Genomic DNA, 14,326 nt, shown 5'->3' with positions numbered 1-14,326 from the left:
AATAAAATCTTAAAAAAAAAAAAGGTTTTATTGGGGCACCTGGGTGGCTCAGTCATTAGCGTCTGCCTTTGGCTCAGGTCATGATCCCAGGGTCCTGAGATCGAGCCCCACATTGGGCTCCCTGCTAGGCAGGAAGCCTGCTTCTCCCTCTCCCTCTCCCCCTGCTTGTGTTCCCTCTCCCACTGTCTTTCGCTGTCAAATAAATAAATAAAATCTTAAAAAAAATAAAAATAAAAAAAGATTTTATTTATTTGAGTGAGAGAGAGAGAGTGCATTAGCAGGGGGGAGGGGCAGAGGGAGAGGGAGAAGCAGACTCCCTGCTGAGTAGGGAGCCAGACACAGGGCCAATCCCAGGACCTGGAGATCATGACCTGAGCTGAAGGCAGATGCTTAACCAACTGAGCCACTCAGGAACCCCACAAGGGTTTTTTAAAAAAGCTTTAATATCTATATTATACTGATGTAAAATTAAAACTTAATTTTTGTTCATTTGCTAAAAAGACAACGTTTTCTTGGACTATTGGTCTGCTAAGAGATTGTGAAAGGTTTTTCTTTACCTTTTAAGTTATCTTCCTAGAAAGCAAAGATTTTGTGTTTTATTAAAATAATTTTCTGTGCTTTATCAGCTCTTTGGTTTTGCTCACAACTATGTAACCTTTTGTATTTGCCTTTAAAATCGTTTGTCACTCTGGTTAAACGGATAATTAATGTTTCATAATGATCTCAGATCCTATTTAGTCAAATCTTTTAAAATATTTTGGTATTTTTGACAAAGTTCCCAAAAATCAAATTGTAAATAAAGTCTTTTTGACCTCAAACTAGTTTGGGGATTTTTCCAAAGGGCCCTCTTGAACCTCTCAAAAGATTTGCTCTCTCCTTATCAAAAGAGAGATATTTTATTTTATTTTAAAGATTTTATTTATTTATTTGACAGAGAGCGAGCACAAGTAGGCAGAGAGGCAGGCAGAGGGAGAGGGAGAAGCAGACTCTCCACTGAGCAGGGAGCCCGATGCAGGGCTCAATCCCAGGACCCCGGGATCATGACCTGAGCCGAAGGCAGCCGCTTAACTGACTGAGCCACCCAGGCGCCCCAAAAGAGAGATATTTTAACTAATTAGGCTTATTTGGTGTGTTAAATTACATGGAAAGCATTGTCAAATAACTGATAATAACCTTCTTAAACCTAAGTGTTCCAGAAATCATGAAATTTCTAAAAATCTAGGGGTGCCCGGCTGCCTCAGTCAGTGGAGCATGCAAATCTTGATCTTGGTATAGAGATTACCTAAAAACCTCAAGAAAAAAACTCTAAATTCTAAAAAAAAATTCTAAAAATCTGTTACATCCTAGCTGGTATAATGTTTGCCATCTTAAAATGTATCTCACAAAAATGACCAAACTTCCTTGTCAACTGCATTATAATGAACGCTCATCAGATCTTCAACCACTGCCATTTTAAAATCTTTTGCCATTTACACTTATTTAACTCTGATGCTTTTGCAAGTCTTCCTGCAAAAGTGTTTCATCTTCAGAGAAAGTCGTGCGAAGGACTCTTTTTGCTTTTTTTTTTTTTTTAAGTAGGCTTCATGCCCCGAGTGGAGCCCTATAGAAAGGACTCTTGCCAGGTACTCTAGAATATGGGTTTCTGGTAACTTTAAGATCATAAAAACTGGGGGCGCCTGGGTGGCTCAGTCATTAAGCATCTGCCTTCAGCTCAGGTCATGATCCCAGGGTCCTGGGATTGAGCCCCACATCGCGCTCCCTGCTCAGCGGGAAGCCAGCTTCTCCCTCTCCCACTCCCCCTGCTTGTGTTCCCTCTCTCGCTGTCTGTCAAAAAAAAAAAAAATCATAAAACTGAACTGGGTAAGAATTTTCAGGACGATGGAAAAGCTGGATTCAAGAACAAGTATTAATTACATAATACTGTAAAGAACTGAAGAGGATGATTAGAATTCTTTATAACTTTTTGTTCTAGTTCATCTTTTATTTTCCAGATATAAGGAAACTTTTCTTTAAAAAAAAAAAAAGATTTTATTTATTGGGGCACCTGGGTAGCTCAGTTGGTTAAGCATCTGCCTTCAGCTCGGGTCATGATCCTGGGGTCCTGGGATCAAGGCCCATGTTGTTGGGCTCCCTGCTCAGTGGGGAGCCTGCTTCTCCGTCTGTCTGCCACTCTTCCTGCTTGTGTTCAGTCTCTCTCTCTCTTTCAAATAAATAAATAAATTTTAAATAAATTTACTTGAGAGAGAGGGAATACATGGACTCAACCTGGGAGAGGGAGAGGGAAAGAATCTCAAGTGGACTCTGCGCTGTGCACTGAGCCCGACATGGGCTTGATCTCACAACCCCCAGATCATGACCTGAGCTGAAACCAAGAGTCGGATGCTTAACCGACTGAGCCACTCAGGCGCCCCAGGAAACTTTTCTTCTTGAGCTAACTATGACCATAAGCAATTTGGTAAATTATATCTTTGTGAGCAGAATTGAAATATACATTTTTTTCTACCTGATCCATCCAGAATTTGGAAACTTAGTGAGTATTCTTATTTTCATGGCAATATAGTTATTTGCATAGGTTCTATAAGAATCTGTTCTCCTTGTAACAGGACATAACTGGAAACACTGGTTATAGTAGCAAGGCTTTGACTGGAATGCTATGTTTGAGAGAGACATACATAGACTGAGATATGACTAGACAGCTTTAAGGAGCTAAGGCTGACTTTATGGAGTCAATAAAGCCCCTTGGAAAAATCAACCTGGTATCTTGCTTACAGGGTTCCTGGTAGCCTTACCAGGTAAGTAAGGAAGGTCACCTTCTGGCAGGTGTAGGAACCTTAGGATATCCTGGGAACCTTGAAAAGAGAAATTAACCCAAATCTGTAAGTATTAACAGATTAAGTCCGATGGCAAGTCTTTGGTTTGGCTTTCTAGCCTCAAGAGGCTTTTAAAAAGTCCAATCAGATTCCTTATGAAAAGTTCCAACAAAGCAGATTAAAAGAGCCTATATGATAAATCACTATTGTTACATTTATGTAAATAGGCCAAGTTATTGAAACTAGACTGAATTTGCAAATAAACTGGTCTTACTGTGATTATCTTTGATAAAAATGGGGGTGATTATAGAGAGAAAAATTATGTTTCAGTAATATACCATTATGAATATCAAATTCTAGTTCTGTTGGGGTGCCTGGGTGGCTCAGTCAGGTTAAGCGTTCGACTCTTGATTTCAGCTCAGGTCTTGATCTCAAGGTTGTGAGCTCAAGTCCCACATTTGGCTCCACATGGAGCCTCTTAAGAAAAGTGGGGGGTCGCCTGGGTGGCTCAGTTGGTTAAGCGTCCAACTCTTGGTTTCAGCTCAGGTCATGATCTTATGGGTTGTGGGACTGAGCCCCATGTTGGGCTCTGGGCTTAGCAGGGAGTCTGCTTGGAGATTCTCTCCCTCTACTCCTTCCCCACTTATGCTCTTTCTCTCTCTAAATAAATAAATCTTTTTTAAAAAAATCTCAAATTCTAGTGCTATTGTCTTTGAGGTTCTACCTATAAACTGGACTGGATCCTGAGTTCAGAAGTTTCCTCCAGTATTTGGCTACAACTTGACAAACTAACATTTCCAAATTTATCCCACCCTTCTGAGTTGGAATCACTGAGAACTAAAATTGCCCCTTTCCCAAAGCCATGCGAGCTAAAGCTGGACAACTTGATATAAACTTCAGAGAAATCACCATGACAGCTCACATACACACAATCTTCATGCCTATTGCTATGTGGACCACTCAAAAAGATCACCAGAGACATTCAAACTACAAACCAGGACAATCTTTCAGAATGCTACTGCCTGCCCTCACTCCATCTGAAGATGCCTCGGACCGGACATCCAGAAATCCTCTCCCCTAACTACTTTCAGAACTCAGAAACTGGAACTTTAATCTGCTCTAATTATTAACCTTTTTCTTCCATTTCTATAGAAATTTCTCTTATCAAATACCAGATTGTTTGCACCACAGCCCTAACTTTGGGAGCCCAAGTGCTTCACCATCTCCTGAAATGAGACACAACTATTTAACTGAACTGACCTATTCTCAGGACTAAGAGACCGGTTCAATGAGATGGAGCATCATACCAACTCCACTTCTGGGCTGTGAAACTTCATGGGCAAGCTTCAGAGGCAGGACTAAAGGGTTTCAGAACAAGCCTTTCCAAAGTGTGCCACTTTGGTATGAGGATTACTTTTTTAAAATCTATTTTATTACTATTATTATTGATTATAATCTCTACACCCAACTGGAGGCTCCAACTCACAACCCTGAGATGAAGTTGCATGTTCTTCTGAATGAGCCAGTCAGGCGCCCCTTATTTTTTAAAGTAAACTCTACCCTCACCATGGGGCTTGAACTCATGATCCAGAGATCCAAAGTTGCATGTTTTACCAATTGAACCAGCCAGGCGCCTGGGGCATGTGGATTACTTTAAGTGGAAGTGAGTCAAGCCCCAAAGATTCAGGAAAAGGTTTTACCTCCTCAACTGCCTAAAGGAATTTAGATAGAGGGCCTGGTCCAGGAAGAGAACTATCACCAGAGATAACTACAAAGAATATGAGCTAGGTGTGGTAAGCTGGGGGAAGCTCTGTAGGACCTGGAGATCAAATTCCTCTGTGTTCCATTGTCTCTGTATGGCCTGGCAAACATTTATCAAACATTTGCTCTTCCCATCTTCCTGTAAACTGTCTTCCTCCCCTTTGAAGTCTCAGACCCCTACCCCCTTTTCTCCTGAGCTTAGGAAGGCATATAAACCCCAACTGCCTGATTGCCTATGACTCTCATGTTCTTATGGGGCTCCCATATGTATGTAATCAAATTTTTTTCCTATTAATCTGTCTTATATCAGTTTACCAGCCAAAGAACCTAGAAAAGTATAAAAAATAATCCCCCCCCAACACATTTCCAGTAGCAATCACTCTTACCAGTTTGTGTATTCCTCCACAGAGATGGTCTATGAACATACTGAGCCACCCAGGCGCCCCAGAAATAAACATTTTAAAAGACAGCACCATTTTTGTCCTGTTTGGCAGGGATGGCCATCACTGCCAACAATAAAAATCTAGCAGGGGGAAAGGTATGGGATAATAGGCACTCTTGCTGGTGGAACTAAAACTTGGTATACCTTTTGTGGTGGTAGGGATGGATGAAACAAGTAAAGGGGATTAAGAGTACACTTATCTTGGGGTGCCTGGATGGCTCAGTTGGTTAAACATCTACCTTCAGCTGGTATGATCATGATCCCGGGGTCCTGGGATCAAGCTCCTTGTCAGGCTCCCTGCTCAGAGGGGTCTGCTTCTCCCTCTCCTTCTGCCCCCCGCCCCTGCTTGTGCTCTCTCTCAAATAAATAAAATCTTAAAAAAAAAAAGAGTACACTTATCTTGATGAGCACCAAATAATATATGGAATTGTTGAATCACTATTGTACATTTGAAACAAATATAACGCTGTATGTTAACTACACTAGAATTAAAAAAAAAAAAAAATAGCACACCTTTCCTAGAGGGTAATGTAGCAATATATTCTAAAATCTTAAATATAGGGGCACCTGGGTGGCTCAGTTGTTAAGCGTCTGCCTTCGGCTCAGGTCATGATCCCAGGGTCCTGGGATCGAGTCCCACATCGGGCTCCCTGCTCCGCGGGAAGCCTGCTTCTCCCTCTCCCACTCCCCCTGCTTGTGTTCCCTCTCTCACTGTGTCTCTCTGTGTCAAATAAATAAAATCTTCAAAAAAAATAAAAATAAAATAAAATAAAATCTTAAATATAGGATTATCTTTTGAACCACCTATTCTAGTTGTAAGCATCGACTTTAAGGAAATGATCAGGGATTTTTAAAAAATGTATATATAAGGATATTCAATACAGTGCTATTGATAAATAAAAAAATTCAATGTCCAACAAATGAGGACAACACTTTGGTAATGTGAATACTAGGCATTCATTAAAAACTCAGGTTGTACAAGAATACTAAAGGACACAGACATATGTTCCTGCTGTTGTATTAAGCGAAAAAAAGCTGATTACAAAATACTGTGCAGTATTACCCTAATTATAAAAAAAATACAGATATATAAAGACAGGCCAAATTATACATCAAAATTCTACTGTGGTTATCTATGGGCAGTGGGATTATTGATTTTTATTTTCTTTGTGCTTTTCTTAATTTTCTAAATTTTATCCAGTAAATAGATTAGATTCTAACCAAAAGAGAAAAAGCGGTTGGGCTCTTGATTAGTCAGGTTCCTCATATAATCCTGCCCAGCGGACTGGGGGTGTTACTTGGCTATATGCCAGGTGACAATGCTTCCTTCATCTGTGAACACGTTAGTCCAGTAAACTATCAATAGCAGGGCCTGGTATTGCAAGGTTTTGGCTTTTCCTTCACAAAAGATCATTCTCGTAACAAGAAGGAAGGATATATTCTTGGTCCTTATCTTTTTGCCCATGGTGAGAATTTTTGCCAGTTTACTACTATGTAATATTACTGGTAGATTACTAACTCCGAGCCATCCCAATGAGAAAGAAGAAATTGTAAATTGATGTCAACACTGTCAATCATCAGGTTAAAAAAAAGAGAGAGAGATACAGGTCAACTCCCAGAGGTAAAAGCAGTAATCAGGTCATGTCCACAGTGGTTGGCCATGAACACATGTCTTTTGGTGCTCTGCTCAGTAGCAGTAAATCACCAGCAGAGAGGGCTGAGAAACACAGGTTGCTATGTGTGTGCTATGTCAATACCTGATTGCTACTTATTGTTAACTTGAGTTGAAAATGAAAGGACTTTGTTGAAAATGTTTGAGTGATGTCTATAGCTGGAGTTAACTATTCATTCACTGCCTTATAAAAATAATCAATTAATTTGGGGTCTGGTAAGAAGAAGAGTTGCCTGTAATCTTTCCCCAAAAATTCCCCTAATTTTTACAAAAGGGAAGTTCTGAATCAAGTACACTGTAAAGTAAAATCATATTTTGTAGACACCCACAAGCAAAACTTGTTCACCATAACTGACTGTATTTGTGCTGACAGGATAATAGAAATCACTCTTTCATTTTGAAGCATAAGGAAATTAAATGATTTGACTGAGGCCATAGAGCTGATTCGTGGCATAGAACTGGAACTTACTCTACTTGATACTTATCCAGATAACTTATCCTGACAGTGATTAGGATGCAGGACTTAAAAAGACAGATGGTAAAAAATAAAAAATAAAAAAAAAAAGGGGGCGCCTGGGTGGCTCAGTTGGTTAAGCGACTGCCTTCGGCTCAGGTCATGATCCTGGAGTCCCTGGATTGAGTCCCGTATCGGGCTCCCTGCTCGGCAGGGAGCCTGCTTCTGCCTCTGACCCTCCCCCTCTCATGTGCTCTCTCTGTCTCAAATAAATAAATAAAATCTTAAAAAAAAAAAAAAAAAAGTCAGATGGTTCTACAAGTGCCATGCTGAGGTTCTTTAATAGATGACTTGGTGAACGGGTAATATCTATCCTAGATATTTTTCAGAATCTTTCATGATCATGGGCGCCTGGGTGGCTCAGTTGGTTAAGCGATGGCCTTCGGCTCAGGTCATGATCCTGGAGTTCCGGGATCGAGTCCCGCATCGGGCTCCCTGCTCAGCGGGGAGTCTGTTTCTCCCTCTGACCCTCCTCCCTCTCATGCTCTCTGTCTCTCATTCTCTCTCAAATAAAATCTTTTTTTAAAAAAAAAAAGAATCTTTCATGATCATGTTGAGATCTCAAGCAAATGCTGAAACAAGTTCTTGATAAAAGCCGGTATCTTTTTCTCCAGTAAAAATATTCAGTTTGGGGCAGCTGGTGGCTCAGTTGTTAAGCGTCTGCCTTCGGCTCAGGTCACGATCTCAGGGTCCTGGGATCGAGCCCTGCATCAGGCTCCCCAGGGAGCCTGCTTCTCTCTCTCCCTCTGTCTGATGTTTCCCCTACTTGTGCTCACTCTGTCATATAAAGAAAGAAAATCTTTAAAAAAAATTTAGTTCTATCTGAAAGCCACTCTGCTGCCCATACACATTTAGGTTTGTTTTCTGTCTGGGTTTGAATTAAAATGACACCAAGTAAAGGAAACTGTCACAATAAGTGACTACAAGCCAAATTAAAACAATACCACATAGTTAATGAGTGCCCACGTGTTCTCAACTATCTACAAATTCATTTTCATTTCCCTCCATGCAATCATTTTACCTACATGTAAATATTCTCTCTAACCTACTACAACATGCTGAATTGAAACTAAAAAATGTCATCCTATTTAACAGAAGGTCAAAAACTCAACATGAGCTTGTGTGATTCCATGGCCCTTTCTTTTTTTCACCATGTTACCTCTGATAATAACTAAAATATGTATGTGAATTACAATTAGAAGGTTTTCATATGTGGTATCTCATTTAACCTAAGCAACATTATCACAGCCCCCATTTGAAATATGGGGAAACTGTGGTTTTCTGATTGTTACTCATCAAAGATCATATAGTAAATGACAGTCAAAAGTCAAACCCAGTGATTATGACCAATATAGGTCTAAGGAAATTACTCTAAGAATTACTGGCAAAAGGGTTGGTCTGGTGAGGTAGCAGAAAATGTCAACTCCTTGCCTTTTCAGGGCTTGAAAAATTAGTGGGAGCCACTGAAAGGTAAAGCACATAGCAATATGTGATTATATATATGAGAGGCCTGTGTTATGAGGCCAACAAAATTATCATGAGAGTACTTATAAAAGTTCAAACCACATGTAAGTATTTATAGATTCCAGGGAATGCACAGCAGTACCAGCTTTCCCCAGTTTAGGAAATCAGCCTTAACTCATGCAGTACAACCTCTGTCTGATCATCTGAGTTCAAGTTATTCCCAGTATGCACAGGTAAACCTGTTTTCACCACGACCCATATCCTTGAAAATACATTATAAAAGCAGATCATGGGGGCGCCTGGGTGGCTTAAGTCATGATCTTGGGGTCCTGGGATGAGCCCTGCAGGCTCCCTGCTCAGCGGGGAGTCTGCTTCTCCCCCTCCCTCGTGCTCTCAGTCTCTCTCTCTGTCTCAAATAAATAAATAAAATCTTAGGTATCCTTAACAAAGATTGGGTACCAATCATACCAAAATCAAATTCCAAAATGTATCAAATATCAGAGCTACAATACCATAATTGAAAATAATATAAGTCCATGCCAAGTCCTAAAAACTTACATAAAATATGCTTTTATCACACAAAGGACAATCTACTATTAAGTATAATCAGAGCACACAAAACCTGTTACTCATAAGTTTGGCCTCAAATTCTTTTGGTAGATACAGTAACTAATCAACAACTGCTTTGATTAATTTCTCAGAGCATAAAAAGTCCTTTGTTTCTAATTATCTAGAAGGCTTTAGAAGTTTTAGTTTTTCCTTTTCCCTCTAATACATTCCTTTATAACAAGCAAAGGCATTCAGTCAACAATTTTTTAAAAGGATTCATTTATTTATTTGAGAGAGAGAGACTGGGGGGGCAAAGGAAGAGGGAGAGAGAAACTTAAGCAGACTTGACTTGTGAAGCCCAACATGGAGCTCAATCCCACAACCCTGAAATCACGACCTGAGGCAAAACCAAGAGCTGGATGCTCAACCAACTGCACCACCCAGGTGCCCCTCAGTCAATAATTTTTTACCTGGCACTTACTACATGCCAGTCACTGTTAATACAGTGATGTTAGAACTTGGCTCAAAGCAGGCGGTGCTCACAGTGTGTTGGTTGGGTTGTCTCAAACTGAAAACCATATTCCTAAGTGCTATCTCAGCGTTTCTCACTTTAGCTCCTCAATTTATTCAAAGATACCAAGTTAGTCAATTTTGATCAAAGCACTACTACAAAAAGAGATCTTTTGAAATACAGCATGCAATGGAAGAAAAGCATGACTACCAGAGTGAAAGAAATCTGGATTCAAATCCTACCCCTGCCAACTTAATAGCTATTTGGACCTTAATCAAGTTACTGAACCCTTATGAGCTTCCATAAATTTTCTCTTCTCTGTGCTTTGATAATCCCAGAATGTCAAACCCAGAAGCCCAGTTTCTCCCTCTTCAACTTATTCTATACCCACCCTACAAGATAAAACAGGTCAGCTTTTAACACAGTAATGACACATATATCATTCTCATCTCCAACAAATTAAAATTCAAGTACTTAGCATGTGAAATTTTTAAATACTCAAATCATAAAAGCAGAAAAAAATGAAAAGTATAATCACAAATTATTAACGTTTATATCTCCACCTTGTTAATTTCTTATCATTTTATTTGAGATATTTATTCCAAACAGATTTTGGATTGTTATGTGGGATTTTTTTTCCTTGATAAAATCTGAGATAATTGGTTAAAAAAAACCTATTATAATGGATTTTAAATCTTTGGCATCAACTAGCCCAAACCTGTTACTTTATAAAATGAAGGAACCAGAGCATAGAATAATATACAGGATATGGAGCACCTGGGTGGCAGTCAGTCAAGTGTCCAACTCTTGGTTTCCGATCAGGCTGTGATCTCAGGGTTGTGAGATAGGGCCCACATCGGCTCTGCGCTCAGTGCGGAGTCTCCTTAAGACTCTCTCTCCCAGGGCGCCTGGGTGGCTCAGTTGGTTAAGCGTCTGACTTCAGCTCGGGTCATGATCTCAGGAGTCCTGGGATTGAGCCCCTGCATCGGGTCATCGCTCAGTAGGGAGTCTGCTGGTCTCTCTCTCCCTGTGCCCCTCCCCCCGTTCGTGCTTTCTCTGCTTCTCTCAAATAAGTAAATCAACCTTAAAAGAATATGCAGGATAAATAAAAACTACATTTTAAAAGAATTTTCATGACATAGGAAATCTTCAATATAGAATGTTGAATGAGAAAAAAGGATTACCACCATCTACATACAATATGAGCCTCAACGATAAAAGTAAATATAAAAGAATGGGATTATACTTATTCTCTTTATATTACTCTGAATTTCATAAATTTTCCATAATAAACATATTTATTTTATAATTTAAAATATTCAAAATATTCTGTTTTAAATTAAATGGGATATTTAATTCATAAAAAGCTTTGAAGAAAATAGAAATATGTAGGCACTGGGGCACCTGGGTGGCTCAGTCATTAAGCATCTGCCTTCGGCTCAGGTCATGATCCCAGTATCCTGGGATTGAGTCTCCGCGGGGAGCCTGCTTCTCCCTCTCCCACTCCCCCTGCTTGTGTTCCCTCTCTCGCTGTCTCTCTCTCTGTTAAAAAAATAAACAAAAAATCTTTAAAAAAAAAATAAAAAAATAAAATCTTTTTTTTAAAAAAAGAAAGAAATATGTAGGCACTGAGGGGTTTAGTGACTTGCTCACAAGCTCACAGCTAAATGGAAACAAAGCCAAGACAAGAACCCAGGCATCAAATCCAGGGCTCTTCTCACTGTACCACATGACCTCTAAGACATGAAAATAGTCACTATTCACCAGGAATTGCACTGGAAGAACTGGTAAAGAGCTGGAAGGCTGGGACTTTTTTTTTTTTTTTTAAGATTTTATTTATTTATTTGAGAGAGAGAATGAGAGACAGAGAGCATCAGAGGGAGGAGGGTCAGAGGGAGAAGCAGACTCCCTGCTGAGCAGGGAGCCCAATGCGGGACTCGATCCCGGGACTCCAGGATCATGACCTGAGCCGGTGGCTCCCCGAAACCTGGGACTTTTAAATTTTGTGAGTAATAAATACCTTTTTTCCCTTTAAGCCAAAAAAAAAAAAGAGTATTTGTTCAGTATCAGTTTCTTTTACAACTTCTGTTTTTGTCTCCTCAAATCTACTCAGATGACCTTAAACAGTGCTACAGATTACATTTTATAATACTATTACCAGATTAGAACACAGAGATAAAGTTTGAGAACTGACAGCTCATGATAATCTCCCAGCCTCAAGAGAACAAGGACATCTATTTTGCCACATCTGTCTTCTGAACCCTACACCACATAGTACAATCCCTGGCATATAGTAGGTGCTCAATAAATGTTTATTTTATAAAGCTTAACTTCCCCCCCCCTCACATTAGCACTAACTACCTGACTTTTAAATATTAGAACAAACAAAAACAGTAAAATATCAGTTTCATATCTGGGGTCTATAAGCATTTACAATATAAAGAATTTATTAAACAAATTAATGTTTATGGGGGCGCCTGGGTGGCTCAGTCGTTAGGTGTTTGCCTTCAGCTCAGGTCATGATCCCAGGGTCCTGGGATTGAGCCCTGCATCGAGCCTGCTTCTCCCTCTCCCACTCCCCCTGCTTGTATTCCCTCTCTCTGTGTGTCTCTGTCAAATAAATAAACAAAATCTTAAAAAAAAAAACCAAAAAACCCACAAATTAATGTTTATGACCAAATGTAAGGGGAACATTTATGTTAGTAAAATATTTCAAGCACTATACAAATTAATTGGCAAGTTAATTACAGTAATTCTTATCTATTGAAATGGGCCTAACCTTTAGCCAGCATTACTTTTTCTGCCTAGTTGGGAGTCACTGAATGCATTACAAAGCAATAGTTACAAAGGTAGCACAAGGGGTACCGGAGTATCCGGGACTTAGTCCAAGCAGTGCTAATAGGTAGATACATAATTGTGGGCAAATCACTTTCTCCTCTTTTGAGTCCTAGTTAACCTATTCATAAAAAGAAAAGAGGTGAAGTACTAATCACCAGAGACCCTTCCAATCTTAATTTTTAAAAATGATTCTTATCCACAAAGGTTCTACATTCAGATTTTTTCATTGAATCAAATTGGATATCTTGAGTGTTACAGTTTGCTATATTATTGGATAATGAAAAGTTTAGCACATTTTCTAAAAATATATAAAGATCAGTAGTAACATATATTCTTTTTACCATCTTATATTAGGGGCAATTGGAGAAAACAAGAAAAGAAATGTGAGCATCTGATAATCAGGCCTGCTTTGCCAGGTGGGCTGACCGGAACCATACTGGATTTTACAATACAGACCACTGATACATAAATGCATGTATGTCTTTACATACCATTGATAAACACTTATGTTGATATACACGTAGGTGTGTGAATTTTAAAAATTGTTTCCAATTATAAAATCAATACTTGTTTATCGTAAGAAATTCAACCAGTACATTAGACCACACGTGAAGTGCAGATTAAAAAGCATCCCACCCATCTCCATCCCTCCATTAAATAGCCACTGTTCACATTTTTCTTGTGTCCTTCAAGAAATTATCTGAGCATATTCAAATATGCATATGTACGTGTGTATAAATCTTAACCTAAACTGTTGCCACTTCTTGAATGATGGGGAAAATATCTCAAGCATTGGCTTCATAAACACGTTAAATACATCGAAAGTAGTATCACAGTTGTATGGTACGAAATGGTATACGCTTCCGAAGTGTGGGGTAGGTTAAATGTTCAATTTCCTTGCTTGGAGGCTATGTGCAGCAGTTGTTCACAAAGAGCGGTAAGCAAGGAGCCAGACAAGCTGGGCTCTAATCTAAGTAGATGAGTAGCCTTAGGCAAGCCATGAAATCTTCCCGTGCCTTAGTTTCCGCTTTTGTAAAATAAGAGGATTGGACTAAGATCCCTTCCAACTGTAAAATGTTTTAGTCCTAAAATGGCCGTCTTTAAGTGTTCTCTTGACCTGGTTGTAAGAAATCCGAAGTAAAAAAAGAGAAGAAACAAACACTATAGCAACCTCCAGTCTTACAAGAGTACATTTCTATGCGTCATTGACTATCAAGGTCTAGTGTGACAGACCTAGTGACATAATTATATTTGAAAACAAAGTAGTAGATTATTAAAATCGGACAGGTTTTTACAGAGCTTTGATTGACATTTTTCTTTTTTTTGGAGATGGAGGGGGCTGTTGCTTAGTTTCAGCAATAACCACCCCCTCCTCCTCCCGAAAACAATTAAGTGTATTATGGAGTTAAAATAATGAAACTGAAAGTTAGATTGAATTCTGTTTTACTCACAGAATATGCTGGGGAGGTGACTAGGGCAGCAAAGATTGGAAAGAATTACTAGCTAATTTCCTCTTCCGGAAGCTCTTTGGCTCCTATTCTTTCTGCTTCACAAGCCCTCGCCAGGCACACTCCACCCACTTCCATACCTGCCACACGCATCAGATTGGGGGGTGGGGAGGGGGCGGTCCTTTGATCATTAAAAAAGTTCTTTGACTCGATTTACCTTAGGGGTCACAGGGTTTAAGAAGGCACCCGGCCGGCCCGAAGCCATCCACCCACCCACGCCTTCCTTCGGCGCTCCCGGGAACCTGGGCAAGGAGCCG

General features: G+C 39.7%; 1 protein-coding gene across 3 annotated transcripts in view; it reads right to left on the bottom strand.

Moving 5' to 3' along the window:
* XIAP (X-linked inhibitor of apoptosis) overlaps positions 1-14,326 on the bottom strand; it is a 76,906-nt gene that overhangs the window by 61,948 nt on the left and 632 nt on the right. The window lies entirely within an intron of this gene.

This window comes from Mirounga leonina, unplaced genomic scaffold (assembly GCF_011800145.1).
Source record: "Mirounga leonina isolate KUSES-001 unplaced genomic scaffold, KU_Mleo_1.0 Mir_101664, whole genome shotgun sequence".
NCBI lineage: Eukaryota > Metazoa > Chordata > Mammalia > Carnivora > Phocidae > Mirounga > Mirounga leonina.
This window is presented reverse-complemented; position numbering and strand designations above follow the sequence as displayed.